This window comes from Herpailurus yagouaroundi, unplaced genomic scaffold (genome assembly GCF_014898765.1).
Source record: "Herpailurus yagouaroundi ecotype Mexico unplaced genomic scaffold, PumYag 100, whole genome shotgun sequence".
Taxonomy (NCBI): domain Eukaryota; kingdom Metazoa; phylum Chordata; class Mammalia; order Carnivora; family Felidae; genus Herpailurus; species Herpailurus yagouaroundi.
This window is the reverse complement of record NW_024412391.1, coordinates 82810771-82824212: the sequence shown is the minus strand read 5'-3', so window position 1 is coordinate 82824212 and position 13442 is coordinate 82810771. Positions and strand designations below refer to the sequence as shown.

At 42.7% G+C, this 13442-nt stretch overlaps 1 long non-coding RNA gene across 1 annotated transcript in view; it reads left to right on the top strand.

Annotated features, from left to right (window-relative positions):
• LOC121028874 (uncharacterized) overlaps window positions 1-10228 on the top strand; it is a 161223-nt gene extending 150995 nt beyond the window's left edge. Inside the window, exon 5 of the long non-coding RNA XR_005789477.1 lies at window positions 9046-10228. This is a non-coding gene — a long non-coding RNA (uncharacterized LOC121028874). The remainder of the gene's footprint in view (window positions 1-9045) is intronic.
• The last annotated feature ends 3214 nt before the right edge of the window (window positions 10229-13442 follow it).

Genomic DNA, 13442 nt, shown 5'->3' with positions numbered 1-13442 from the left:
CTGATCTCAGGGAAAAAGCTCTCAGTTTTTCCCCGTTGAGGATGATGTTAGCTGTGGGCTTGTCATAAATGGCTTTTATGATCTTTAAGTATGTTCCTTCTATACCGACTTTCTCAAGGGTTTTTATTAAGAAAGGGTGCTGGATTTTGTCAAAGGCCTTTTCTGCATCGATTGACAGGATCATATGGTTTTTCTCTTTTTTTTTGTTAATGTGATGTATCACGTTGATTGATTTGCGAATGTTGAACCAGCCCTGCATCCCAGGAATGAATTCCACTTGATCATGGTGAACAATTCTTTTTATATGCCGTTGAATTCGATTTGCTAGTATCTTATTGAGAATTTTGGCATCCATATTCATCAGGGATATTGGCCTGTAGTTCTCTTTTTTTACTGGGTCTCTGTCTGGTTTAGGAATCAAAGTAATACTGGCTTCATAGAATGAGTCTGGAAGTTTTCCTTCCCTTTCTATTTCTTGGAATAGCTTGAGAAGGATAGGTATTATCTCTGCTTTAAACGTCTGGTAGAACTCTCCTGGGAAGCCATCTGGTCCTGGACTCTTATTTGTTGGGAGATTTTTGATAACCGATTCAATTTCTTCGCTGGTGATGGGTCTGTTCAAGCTTTCTATTTCCTCCTGATTGAGTTTTGGAAGAGTGTGGGTGTTCAGGAATTTGTCCATTTCTTCCAGGTTGTCCAATTTGTTGCCATGTAATTTTTCATAGTATTCCCTGATAATTGTTTGTGTCTCTGAGGGATTGGTTGTAATAATTCCATTTTCATTCATGATTTTATCTATTTGGGTCATCTCCCGTTTCTTTTTGAGAAGCCTGGCTAGAGGTTTGTCAATTTTGTTTATTTTTTCAAAAAACCAACTCTTGGTTTCGTTTATCTGCTCTACAGTTTTTTTAGATTCTATATTGTTTATTTCTGCTCTGATCTTTATTATTTCTCTTCTTCTGCTGGGTTTAGGCTGCCTTTGCTGTTCTGCTTCTATTTCCTTTAGGTGTGCTGTTAGATTTTGTATTTGGGAGTTTTCTTGTTTCTGGAGATAGGCCTGGATTGCAATGTATTTTCCTCTCAGGACTGCCTTTGCTGCGTCCCAAAGCGTTTGGGTTGTTGTATTTTCATTTTCGTTTGTTTCCATATATTTTTTAATTTCTTCTCTAATTGCCTGGTTGACCCACTCATTCGTTAGTAGGGTGTTCTTTAACCTCCATGCTTTTGGAGGTTTTCCAGACTTTTTTCTGTGGTTGATTTCAAGCTTCATAGCATTGTGGTCTGAAAGTATGCATGGTATCGTTTCAATTCTTGTAAACTTATGAAGGGCTGTTTTGTGACCCAGTAGATGATCTATCTTGGAGAATGTTCCATGTGCACTCGAGAAGAAAGTATATTCTGTTGCTTTGGGATGCAGAGTTCTAAATATATCTGTCAAGTCCATCTGATCCAATGTCTCATTCAGGGCCCTTGTTTCTTTATTGACCGTGTGTCTAGATGATCTATCCATTTCTGTAAGTGGGGTGTTAAAGTCCCCTGCAATGACCACATTCTTATCAATAAGGTTGCTTGTGTTTATGAGTAATTGTTTTATATATTTGGGCGCTCCGGTATTCGGCGCATAGACATTTATAATTGTTAGCTCTTCCTGATGGATAGACCCTGTCACTATTATATAATGTCCTTCTTCATCTCTTGTTACAGCCTTTAATTTAAAGTCTAGTTTGTCTGATATAAGTATGGCTACTCCAGCTTTCTTTTGGCTTCCAGTAGCATGATAAATAGTTCTCCATCCCCTCACTCTCAATCTACAGGTGTCCTCAGGTCTAAAATGAGTCTCTTGTAGACAGCAAATAGATGGGTCTTGTTTTTTTATCCATTCTGATACCCTATGTCTTTTGGTTGGCGCATTTAATCCATTTACATTCAGTGTGATTATAGAAAGATATGGGTTTAGAGTCATTGTGATGTCTGTATGTTTTATGCTTGTAGTGATGTCTCTGGTACTTTGTCTCCCAGGGTCCCCCTTAGGATCTCTTGTAGGGCTGGTTTAGTGGTGACAAATTCCTTCAGTTTTTGTTTGTTTGGGAAGACCTTTATCTCTCCTTCTATTCTAAATGACAGGCTTGCTGGATAAAGGATTCTCGGCTGCATATTTTTTCTGTCTAGCACACTGAAAATCTCGTGCCAACTCTTTCTGGCCTGCCAAGTTTCAAAAGAGAGATCCGTCACGAGTCTTATAGGCCTCCTTTTATATGTGATGGCACGTTTACCCCTTGCTGCTTTCAGAATTTTCTCTTTATCCTTGTATTTTGCCAGTTTCACTATGATATGTCGTGCAGAAGATCGATTGAAGTTACGTCTGAAGGGAGTTCTCTGTGCCTCTTGGATTTCAATGCCTTTTTCCTTCCCCAGTTCAGGGAAGTTCTCAGCTATTATTTCTTCAAGTACCCCTTCAGCACCTTTCCCTCTCTCTTCCTCCTCTGGGATACCAATTATGCGTATATTATTTCTTTTTAGTGTATCACTTAGTTCTCTAATTTTCCCCTCATACTCCTGGATTTTTTTATCTCTCTTTTTCTCAGCTTCCTCTTTTTCCATAACTTTATCTTCTAGTTCACCTATTCTCTCCTCTGCCTCTTCATTCCGAGCCGTGGTGGTTTCTTTGTTATGCATTTCGTTTAAAGCGTTTTTCAGCTCCTCGTGACTGTTCCTTAGTCCCTTGATCTCTGTAGCAAGAAATTCTCTGCTGTCAGCTATACTGTTTTCAAGCCCAGCGATTAATTTTATGACTATTATTCTAAATTCACTTTCTGTTATATTATTTAAGTCCTTTTTGATCAGCTCATTAGCTGTTGTTATTTCCTGGAGATTCTTCTAAGGGGAATTCTTCCGCTTGGTCATTTTGGATAGTCCCTGGCGTGGTGAGGACCTGCAGGGCACTTCCCCTGTGCTGTGGTGTATAACTGGAGTTGGTGGGCGGAGCCGCAGTCAGACCTGATGTCTGCCCCCAGCCCACCGCTGGGGCCACAGTCAGACTGGTGGGTGTCTTCTCTTCCCCTCTCCTAGAGGCGGGATTCACTGTGGGGTGGGGTGGCCCGTCTGGGCTACTTGCACACTGCCAGGCTTGTGATGCTGGGGATCTGGCGTCTTAGCTGGGGTGGGTAGGCAAGGTGCACAGGGGCAGGAGGGGCAGGCTTAGCTTGCTTCTCCTTAGGTGATCCACTTCAGGAGGGGCCCTGTGGCAGCAGCAGGGAGTCAGATCCGCTGCCGGAGGTTTGGCTCCGCAGAAGCGCAGAGTTGGGTGTTTGCGCGGAGCGAGCAAGTTCCCTGGCAGGAACTGGTTCTCTTTGGGATTTTGGCTGGGGGATGGGCGGGGAAGATGGCGCTGGCGAGCGCCTTTGTTCCCCACCAAACTGAGCTCTGTCGTCCGGGGGCTCAGCAGCTTTCCTTCCCTTTGTCCTCCAGCCTTCCCGCTTTCTGAGCAGAGCTGTTAACTTATGACCTCCCAGCCGCTAAGTCGCGCTTGCTGTCGGAACACAGTCCGTCAGGCCCCTCCGCTTTTTGCAAGCCAGACTTGGGGGCTCTGCTTGGCCGGCGAGCCGCCCCTCCGCCCCGGCTCCCTCCCGCCAGTCCGTGGAGCGCGCACCGCCTCGCCGCCCTTCCTACCCTCTTCCCGTGGGCCTCTCGTCTGCGCTTGGCTTCGGCAACTCCGTTCTGCTAATCCTCTGGTGGTTTTCTGGGTTATTTAGGCAGATGTACGTGGAATCTAAGTGATCAGCAGGACGCGCGGTGAGCCCAGCGTCTCCTACGCCGCCATCTTCCTCTGGGTCGATCAAAAAATTACTAAACTTTTAAAGGCTCATTGTGGGCTAGCATAACAGTTGAAAATAATCCCAGCAGCCCCAGACACAGGGGGAGTTTGCACTCACTCTCAAGCTCTTTTCCATGGCCTCCACCAGAAAAGCCAGTTTGCTTCACAGAAAATCAAACCGAAATAACCTAAGCTAAAAACCTCCTTGTCTGCCTTCAGAGAGTGAGAATCAATGTATAACACCAACTCACATCTTCCCACTCACGAAACAAGTGCTATAAAAAACTCTTAGGTCACAACTGTGTCTTCACAGCTAATTAATCAATTAATCTATTCATTAATCTTTGAAGAGCCAATCTTTGGCTTCAGCTGTATTTTATCTGTAATAAGTATCAACAAACAACTAATTATGCCTGAACATAAGCACCTTCACCTTAGTGTTGGCTCTGAGTTTTTTTTAACTTTAAAACCTTCAGGTTTAGAAAGGTGTTATTTAAGGTTTAGGACTTAAGCTATTTAGTGACCTTAAGCTCTATTATTAGGTATAAAAGAGGCATTAAAACTTCCCAGATGAAATGCAAAGTAGGATTATTACATTGTTGATGGTATAATGCGAAGTGTAAAATCCTTTTCTCCTTAAACCTCTCCCACATGTATTTCAATTGAGGAAGCACTGAGAGCCCGGAGGGAAGGCAAGGCTGTAACAGCACCAATTCCCTACTGCAAAATTTTTCTTTTCCATGTTTAAAGAGTATTGTTTGTTTTTACTCACATATTTTTATAAATAAAAATTTTGTGAATAGAAAATGAAATAAAACACATACTCCCATACCAGGTATACCCACTCTTAACAATTTAATGTGTATCCTTCCAGGCTTTTCTTTCCTAGGCATATATATTTTCAAAATTGGTTTCATATATTATGGACTCTGTTGCACTTCTCAAATTTCTCACCCTTCCATAAGCCTCATCTATCATCATCTTAGGTAATGTTTCAAATGCATGGTCTCATAGGGGGATACCTTCAGCTCCTGCTGAGAATCTGGTCCAATAGGCACCAAATACTTTCAAACACAACCTAACCCAGAAAAACAATTATTAAATATTTAGATTTTAAAATGTATGCTTTAGGGGAGCCTGGGTGGCTCAGTCGGTTGAGCATCCGACTTCGGCTCAGGTCATGATCTCACGGGTTCGTGAGTTCGAGCCCTGCGTCGGGCTCTGTGCTGACAGCTCAGAGCCTGGAGCCTGCTTCAGATTCTGTGTCTCGCTGTCTCTCTGCCCCTCCCCTGCTCATCCTCTGTCTCTGTCTCAAAAATAAATAAAACATACATACATACATAAATAAATAAATAAATAGGTAGGTAGATAGATATGTATGCTTTAAGTTTCTTCAAAATCTAAATAAGATAGAGCTTTATACTAAAAAGCTTTACTTCGATATCTCTAAACATTTAGTCATAGGCTAGGGATTATAACTTCAAAATATAAACTACTTAAAACAACATGTATTTGGAAATCTATATTTTTAGAACGGTTTAAAAAATAGGTCACCAGGAGCTTCGAACATGTTGCCGTGAGACCACTGTAAGACACTTGAGAAAAGTAAAAACAGCTCAATGGGCAAGGGAACCTATACTTGATCTACTTTGAAGGTCAACCGAGCATTTTTTTTTTAAGTTTTGATTTTGTTAAAACCTGGAATTCCAGGGAAAGGCAAGCCATGGGGGTGGGTGTACGATCTGCCTCCATGTTTCCTATGAAGATTTCATCAGTATCCTTTTGATTCTTATTTTCTTCAACACACAGTGGTCATTTCTACTCGAATCATGGTGACAGTATCCCTAGCACATGGTCAGACCCATAACTGTCAGTGGCTTCAGAGTGTGATTTGTTTGTTGCCTTTTAAATGTTTCCAGGCAACAGTTACTGTCCTGAAAGCCAGTGAGCAAGTGACTGACCTTGATACTGAAGGGCACTTCTATTCCATTTATTTATGGAAACATGCAGAAAACAGATTCAACATTTGTATTGTAAGAGACATCCCTTTCCAAAAGAACACCACAGCGTTCTTAACTAGAGAGATAGATCATCCCCTAGTAAATTATATATAATTAGGGGCGCCTGGGTGGCGCAGTCGGTTAAGCGTCCGACTTCAGCCAGGTCACGATCTCCCGGTCCGTGAGTTCGAGCCCCGCATCAGGCTCTGGGCTGATGGCTCGGAGCCTGGAGCCTGTTTCCGATTCTGTGTCTCCCTCTCTCTCTGCCCCTCCCCCGTTCATGCTCTGTCTCTGTCTGTCCCATAAATAAATAAAAACGTTGAAAAAAAATTTTTTTAATTATATATAATTAATGTCCCTTACATTTGTATATAATAAACTCATGAAAATGTATTTGAGAGTCAAGGATCTGAACGTCAAACAGTAGGCATACAGAGGGATCTACTTGTAGAGAGCTCACATTATAAAATTTATGCTTGTGATTAAAGACATTTTGTTTCTGGCACGGCTATGCAATGTGTAGATTATCTAATACATTAAAAACAATAAACATTATATATAAATAATAAATTAGAGATCTTGAAATGGATTCTTACCTCAGCTGCCAGTTATCTCAGCCTAGAGAGAAAATTTATTCAAAGCTTGAGTAAGGACTAGCTGGTAGGAATTCTACCAAAATAATTTTCAAGAGAGAGTGGAATGCCTGCCATCATCTTCTCCAAAAAGATGACAGCAGCCTTGTGCACTTCTCCCTGCATTTGGGCCACTGCTCATTCTCAATCATACTTTCTCCATTGATATACCATCTGTAGTCTCTAGATGGTTTTTTGTCCACAACTAAACTCACGGTCAACAATTTAAGGTCCATGGAACGTCAACCAAACGTCAAGATTACCCACCTTCAGCCTACCTTACTGCATCATCACTGGTATTGGCACTTTCATTTTGCCATCTTTCATTCGTTTTTATAAGAAAGCAAAAGCAAAATATTATTGATATTCAAAGAATTGGATAAACACCCACAAATAATGATTGCCAAATACAGAATGTTAGGGGGCAGACAGAGCCACCAGAAATTGGCTTAACATTTGTTTGCCAGCTGGAATATAAATGTTCAGCAGAGTTCTGGAGATGCAATGTGTGATAGTGGGGAGACCACGTAAAAGTTATGTCAAAGTCAAGGATTGCCTAAATCCCTTTGAGGAATAGTCACTGCTGATATCTTAAATGAAAGATAAAACATTAAGATTAGTTTATAAGGAAATCCTTATAATTCAGTAAATTAACTTTCACCAAACTTTGCGCATTTCTCTAAAAGTATAGACTTGGACGCTGCCCAAGTAGTAAGAACAATTGGAGTAAGTGAAGAAGGAAGGGGAGTAAAATACAAGGCTATGAAACAGACCAAAACTTTGAAATTCAGTCAGGGCTCCCAGCAAAAGTGCTCACAGGCAGAGAGGATGGCCAGGGAGAGCTCCCTGGTGTTTCAGAATTGGGTGTGGCAGAGGCCAAGCGGGGGCTTGAGTTCACTCCCACCATGTTGCGCATGGCTTCCAGTACTTACAAGAACACACACATATGTCTGTGTGTACTGGGTGACCTTGGCCTTCGTACCAGGAGAACTGTATCCTAGCGCATGGACAAGAATAGTGTCAGTGAGACCTCACTTTCAGAAAGGAAAATATAATCTTAGAAATAAAAGTCTCCCTTTGAAAAGGGAATCGGCTTTAATGAAAAGGAAACTGAGAAGTAAATCATTTGGAGTTGAAAAGCACTTTGTTTAGGCACGTACATAGTGCAAATACCTTTGCTGATAGGAGTACAGAAAGATACAGATTATTTATAACCCAGCCACTCAAAGATCTGATTTGCTAAGAAGTTTGAGGCAAGTCTGAAGCAAAAGTATACTTTGTTTTGCTAGGTTCTGAGTTGTGGTGCCAGACAGTACCTCCACTAGACCTGGGTAAGCACGGAGGAGGAAGGGGGAGGAGGAGATGGGCAAGAATTCAGGAGGACAAGTCTCCCACCCATGGCTGTTAACCAGGTGGGGGTACGTGACCTCACCTGCGAACCATGTTGTATGGGTCTGGTTTTTGTTTCTCTCCAAGTGCTCTCCAGTCCTCTAAACTGCCTCCTGTTTGGGGATGATGAGGTGCCTGGAGTAGCTCCAGGACTTGGGCATGTAGGGTTATCTGTGGAGTCCCATTACCTGAGTCTGTCCCAAGTAAGCAGTCCGGTGATCTGGTCAATCCTGTCAAATAGAAAGAACTTCTTTTGTGATTAGACCACCACACTGGTACTGACACACTGATTTGGGGTGATTTTCATTCAAGTAAGAGGACAAGTTCAGGGCTTCAGTCTACCAACTACCCACCGCTGATCCATGGACTTGAGCTACCCAGGTGAGCCTACCATTCAAATCTTACCTATATATGTTCAGGCCATGATGCTGCATCAATTCTATAGTATCTGAAGGCAGCAGGGGTGGAAGCAGGCATCCTTTACCCTGTGCTGTCTCTGTTGCTGGCACCCTGGATCTCCCCACATCCTCATGGGCCACCCTCCATATCTGACTGCACAGCTCTGTGACTGGCCCCACCTCTCTCCCCAAGGGCTTTTGAAACCATCGCTCAGCAATGCCAACAGTCCCCTCTAACTGAAGTCCTCTTTTGCCTCTAATTGATATCATGACCTTGAGATCTCCCAGATCAGTCATTACCCCTGGGAAGAAAGGATCAGAGTTCCCACACACTGACCAGTGGACACTACTCTAGTTGCTCTGCCCATGAGCCACTGGCCTGCCCCTCTCACCAATTGCCATGTGTAAGTCGGAGTGTAGCGAACATCGAAAGAGATCATATTCTAGGAATGCAGTAATCATGGCCCACAGAGTTCAAGAGAATTTGTACAAGATGTGTTTTTCTGTGGTTGCATTACCAAATTCCAAAAAACAAATTCAGCATGACCAAAGAGCAAATTATTATTCATTTTTCTGCACTGTACAGTTAAAGCTTGCATTGTGGCCACCATCAGTGAAACACAGTGAGAGTCACTGGAAGCCAGCATTCATGAATGGCGCGATAAATGCGGACACACCATGAGTTATGACATAACCAGCATTAAATAGGTGGTATTAAGGAACTGCGGAGCTAAGAGGATTTGCATTGTTTCAAGTACCTGAAGGGCCATGGTATTATGAGTGATTACTGCGTTACCACTATATCCTTGCAGTGGGAGATATGAAATTGGTCCAAGAAGAGCACATTGACAAGGAGATGGAAGATATGGTTTGTGGACATGAATAGGAAGAGACACTATGAAGAATCATCACAAACTCTGATTGGAAATCTTAAAAATACTTAAGTACCACTTCCCTGCCAATTATTCTAAATTTCATAAATCTATACCTACAATTACACCTATACTGTAATCCAGTACCTCCCATGGACTCATGAATTTCGGGAAACCTTTTTTAATCAAGTTGCTTACATAGGTAGGGGCCCAACAAAATGTATTTGCCTGGGGCCCCCCACATCCTAGGGGCAGCAGCCCTGGTGCCAAAAAGCACCGGTAGAAGTTGACTTGCTCCAGTCACCACTCTTTCACCAAAGGCGACACCATCTTGGTGCCACAGGTGAGGTCTCACTGAGCCCTCTGTACTTTCTGGGAGTTTCACCCCAACCTCTTCCATGACTTCTCAGCCTCATCACCACAACCTGCCTTGGAGACCACCAGGAGCGACCCTGTCATGTCCTATGTCCCTGGTTACCTCAGTCACCAGAAGCAGCCCAAGAATCTGGACCATCACTGCTATCCCAGCTGTCATCATCATATGGCCTGTACATTCCTAGTCTGACCCAATGTAACACCCAAGCCCACCCCCCAGACCTTTGCCTTCTGGTGTAGGTCTGTCATTAGCAAAATCCTCCATATCCTCCCCTTCTTGCCCTGATCTAAGAGGCATCTCTGTTGCAGCCCTCATCCCATCCTCCTCAAATCTATAGGTTCCACATTCAAAATCTAACAAGTATCCCCCACCTCTCACGACGTTCTGCTACCACTTGTATCTGAACTATCGTCAGAGAGGGTTTCCTGACCTTCCTAGAAATAGCACCTCTCTTTCTCTCTGTACCCACCCCAACCTTCCTTTATTTTGCTTCATAACATCAGTCCCACGCAACATGTTATCGGTTGTTTGGTGTATAACGTGTCCCCCAACTGGGATACAGGCTCCCTGAGAGCAGCTACTGCTTATGTTTTGGCTATTGCTGTGTCCCCAGTACCTAGAACACTGCCTGCTGCACAATACACACTCAAAAAATACTTGAATACCTGACATTCAATATAAACAGGAAATTCTTACAAAGTTTTATTACATAGCCTATTTTTATCTACCTAAAACATAATCGTATTTGGATGGAAAGATTTTGGAAAACCAATTATCATGAAAAAAAAAAGTCTAGTGAAGGAGACAGTGAAATCTCATAAGTTGTATCTGTTGTTAATCAATTCAAAAATAAAGGAATTAAAGGAATTTTCAATGAAATTATAGAGGTTTATCATTAATTTTTAATTTAATAACTAACTTTATATATAATAAAGAGTTGGGGATGTCTTTTCTGTGCTCATTCCTTTGTTTATACAATATTTAAAAAATCCTGCAACTTCATGTATTTGTACAGTACTTCCTAATTGCATCTCCTTGCCATTGTTGCTTACAGTAAGCTTGAGTCAATTAAAACTGCTTTTCTTTTACAAATGTTAAGTCTAAACATAACCAGAGCCTCAGTCCTTGATAAGACTCAGCTCTGCAGTTATCTGCCAACTGTGTGACATTCAACTTGCCACCTGTCTCCCCCAAAGGACCGTTCTCTCTCATTTCCATCCCCTGAGCAAGTGCTACTTCCTCTACATGGAGTTCGTTTTCCACTTCTTTCCCTTCATGCTTCCTCTTCTCTTCAAGGCCCATCCTGACAGCCCACACCACTCTGTGTCTTAAAGAGATCATGGACTTATCCCAGGACTCATCACAATGTTTTTTCTGCTTCTCTCCCTCCACCATGAGACTGCACTGTGAGGCAGAGAGCAGATCTGACTTATTCACACCTTGCCTGGTGCCTAACACATAATATGTGAACAACAAAAGTTTGTGAAAGGAAACAGAGTGTGAAAGGAAACAGAAAGGAAGACTGAGGGTAAGACAAAGACGGAGGCCAACTTGTAAATGACATGATCTTGCTCACGGCATCACCCCACAGCATCAGTGGGAGGATAGAATAGCCAAAAACCACATTTGATCTGCTGAAGGTTGCCTGTCCATTTACGAATATCGTTGTTGTTTTTTTTTAAGTCATATGATTCAACTCTTGTTTGTTTAATCTGAGCTGTGGGAGGTACAAGGTTGCAGAATGAGCAGGTTAAAGAGATTTGCCTGTCTTTCCTGAACGTTCTTTGGAAAATCAGAATTTCTAAGTCAGTGTAAGCTCTTCCAGTTTGCCCTGGCTCCAGCTCTGGCACACCTAAATGCCCTCCCCTTTGCCCTGTTGGCCACAATGGTGGTTGGGCTGCCTGTGAAGAGAGCTGTGATCTGGTGGATGAGGTCACCCTGAGCTGCTCTTCATGGGAGAGCCCAGGCTGTGCTGCCTGATTTTTCTAACACTTACCTTTCCCCTTTCACATGATCTCAAGCATTTGGATGAGTGCAGCTTTGTTTGTTTCAATGAAGACACTCTTAAGAACTATTATTAAACAATTCTTTTGCTAAAACACTACCTTTTGCACTAGAAATGAGCTTAATAGGAAATTTTTCCTGTCACTTTAAGTTGTTCCCGTTGCTTTTTTCATTGAGATCATTGAATACGCCTCCTAAAATAAGATGTTGAAATAGAACCAGTAAGGGTGTGATCTAATCATGATTTGAAGGAAATTGCTTTTCAATCGTTAAATATGTAAGACTCGAGAGGATTTCAGCTCAAGTTTTTGATGGCTGGTCTCTGTCTGATGTCCAGTTTATAAGAGAAGTGGTATTCTCTAAGAATTTCAGGGGCTTTTGGGGAACACATGATGTCAAAACAATTAGGAGATCTCAGTAACTGGTCAGCTCAACCTCTATAATTAGGAGAAACATCCATGAAGCTGTATGCCTGGGCTCACCTGTTTAAGATCAGAGCACTTACAGTGTAAAGGTATGTAGGCTTTTCACTGTAGGCAAGAGGAAGTGTAGCCTTGAACCTGGAAAAGGCCCCACACCCAAGCACAGTGGTAACCACTCAGATTCAGGACTCTCAGTGGGAATGGAGAAGGTTGGGTTGGGGCAGATATCAAAGCCCACTGTGTACCAGTCTTTCAGGCCGCACACAGCATCACTTTGGCTGCTAGTAGACGCTTCTCTGACTGAACTTCTTGAGGCACAGATGATTCTGAGAACAAGGCTTACCTCTTAGATGTCCAGTGAATAGCAGTTAATTTGCCTTTCTCCCTATAAGCGTTAGGGCATTGACTAGAAGTATTGGGGGATCTTGTGTCCTAGAATCATGTAAATATTCTGGAAAAGCACAGGAACAAGGATTACTTAGAATGATAATAGCAGGCACTTATATATCATACCTAGAAACTATTTTAAGTGTTGTTTTTTATTGTAACGATAGCTGTATGAGGTAGGTATTTTGCAGTTGAGAAAAGCAAGATTAAGGAGGTTAAGTAAACCGCCTAAGGGCACTTGGCTTTTGCATGACTGGGCCAGGATTTGAAGCCAGGCAATCATTTCCCAAGTCAGACTTTTAATCATGAGGCTGTAGTCTGTTTTTGTAGCTTCTGCCCTACCAGACCTGCTTACATTTACCCAAAAACCCTACTGTAGCAATCTAATGCCAACCAATCCATCGAGGTGTATAATGGAAAGATGGGAAACATCGTTTTTTATCAGAGTGGACTCCAGGCTCTATGCACCAGGGCCCAAATATTTGCCAGAGCAGCTCACCCCACCACACACACACACCTTGAATACTCTTCCAGGCTCCCCCTATTACTAGGTTCAGGAAACAAATACTTGTCTTCAACAGATTCTCTGGGCTTCTCTGGAAAAAATGCATACATCCCACAAGATGTAGAGAGAAGAATGAAGTGACAAAGTAGGCTGAGGATTAATGCTAGGTCAGAGCATATGGTTTGGTTCCTGGATGGCATGAAGCAAATAACCATCCCAGGGTCTCCAGAGGATATTTGTACAGCTCCATATTGGTTTGAGGAGGCAGGAGGACTTCTCTCTCCTCCTTCTCACTCAGGAAGAGACCGCAGAAACTTAAAGGAAACCACAGGCAGAGTAAGACCTTCAGATCAGTTGAGTGGAAGACTCAAGGAAGGATGTCAGGAAAGTCCCGGGCCTGGGCCAGTGTCAGGAAAGTAGAGTAACTAGCAGACAGGTCCTGGATAGCCTGGGAGAGAGTAAAGTCACCAGCCTCTGGGGAAGGGGAATTCAGAAGGAGAATTGAAAGGGCTGAGTGAGGATAATCCCCACTTGTTTCAGGCTTTTACCTGGGACCCTGCTTTAAGGATAGCAGTAAGCTGTTTACAGGCAAAGAGAACATTGAAATACTATGTGGTAATTACATACCTATTTTTTTTAAGGA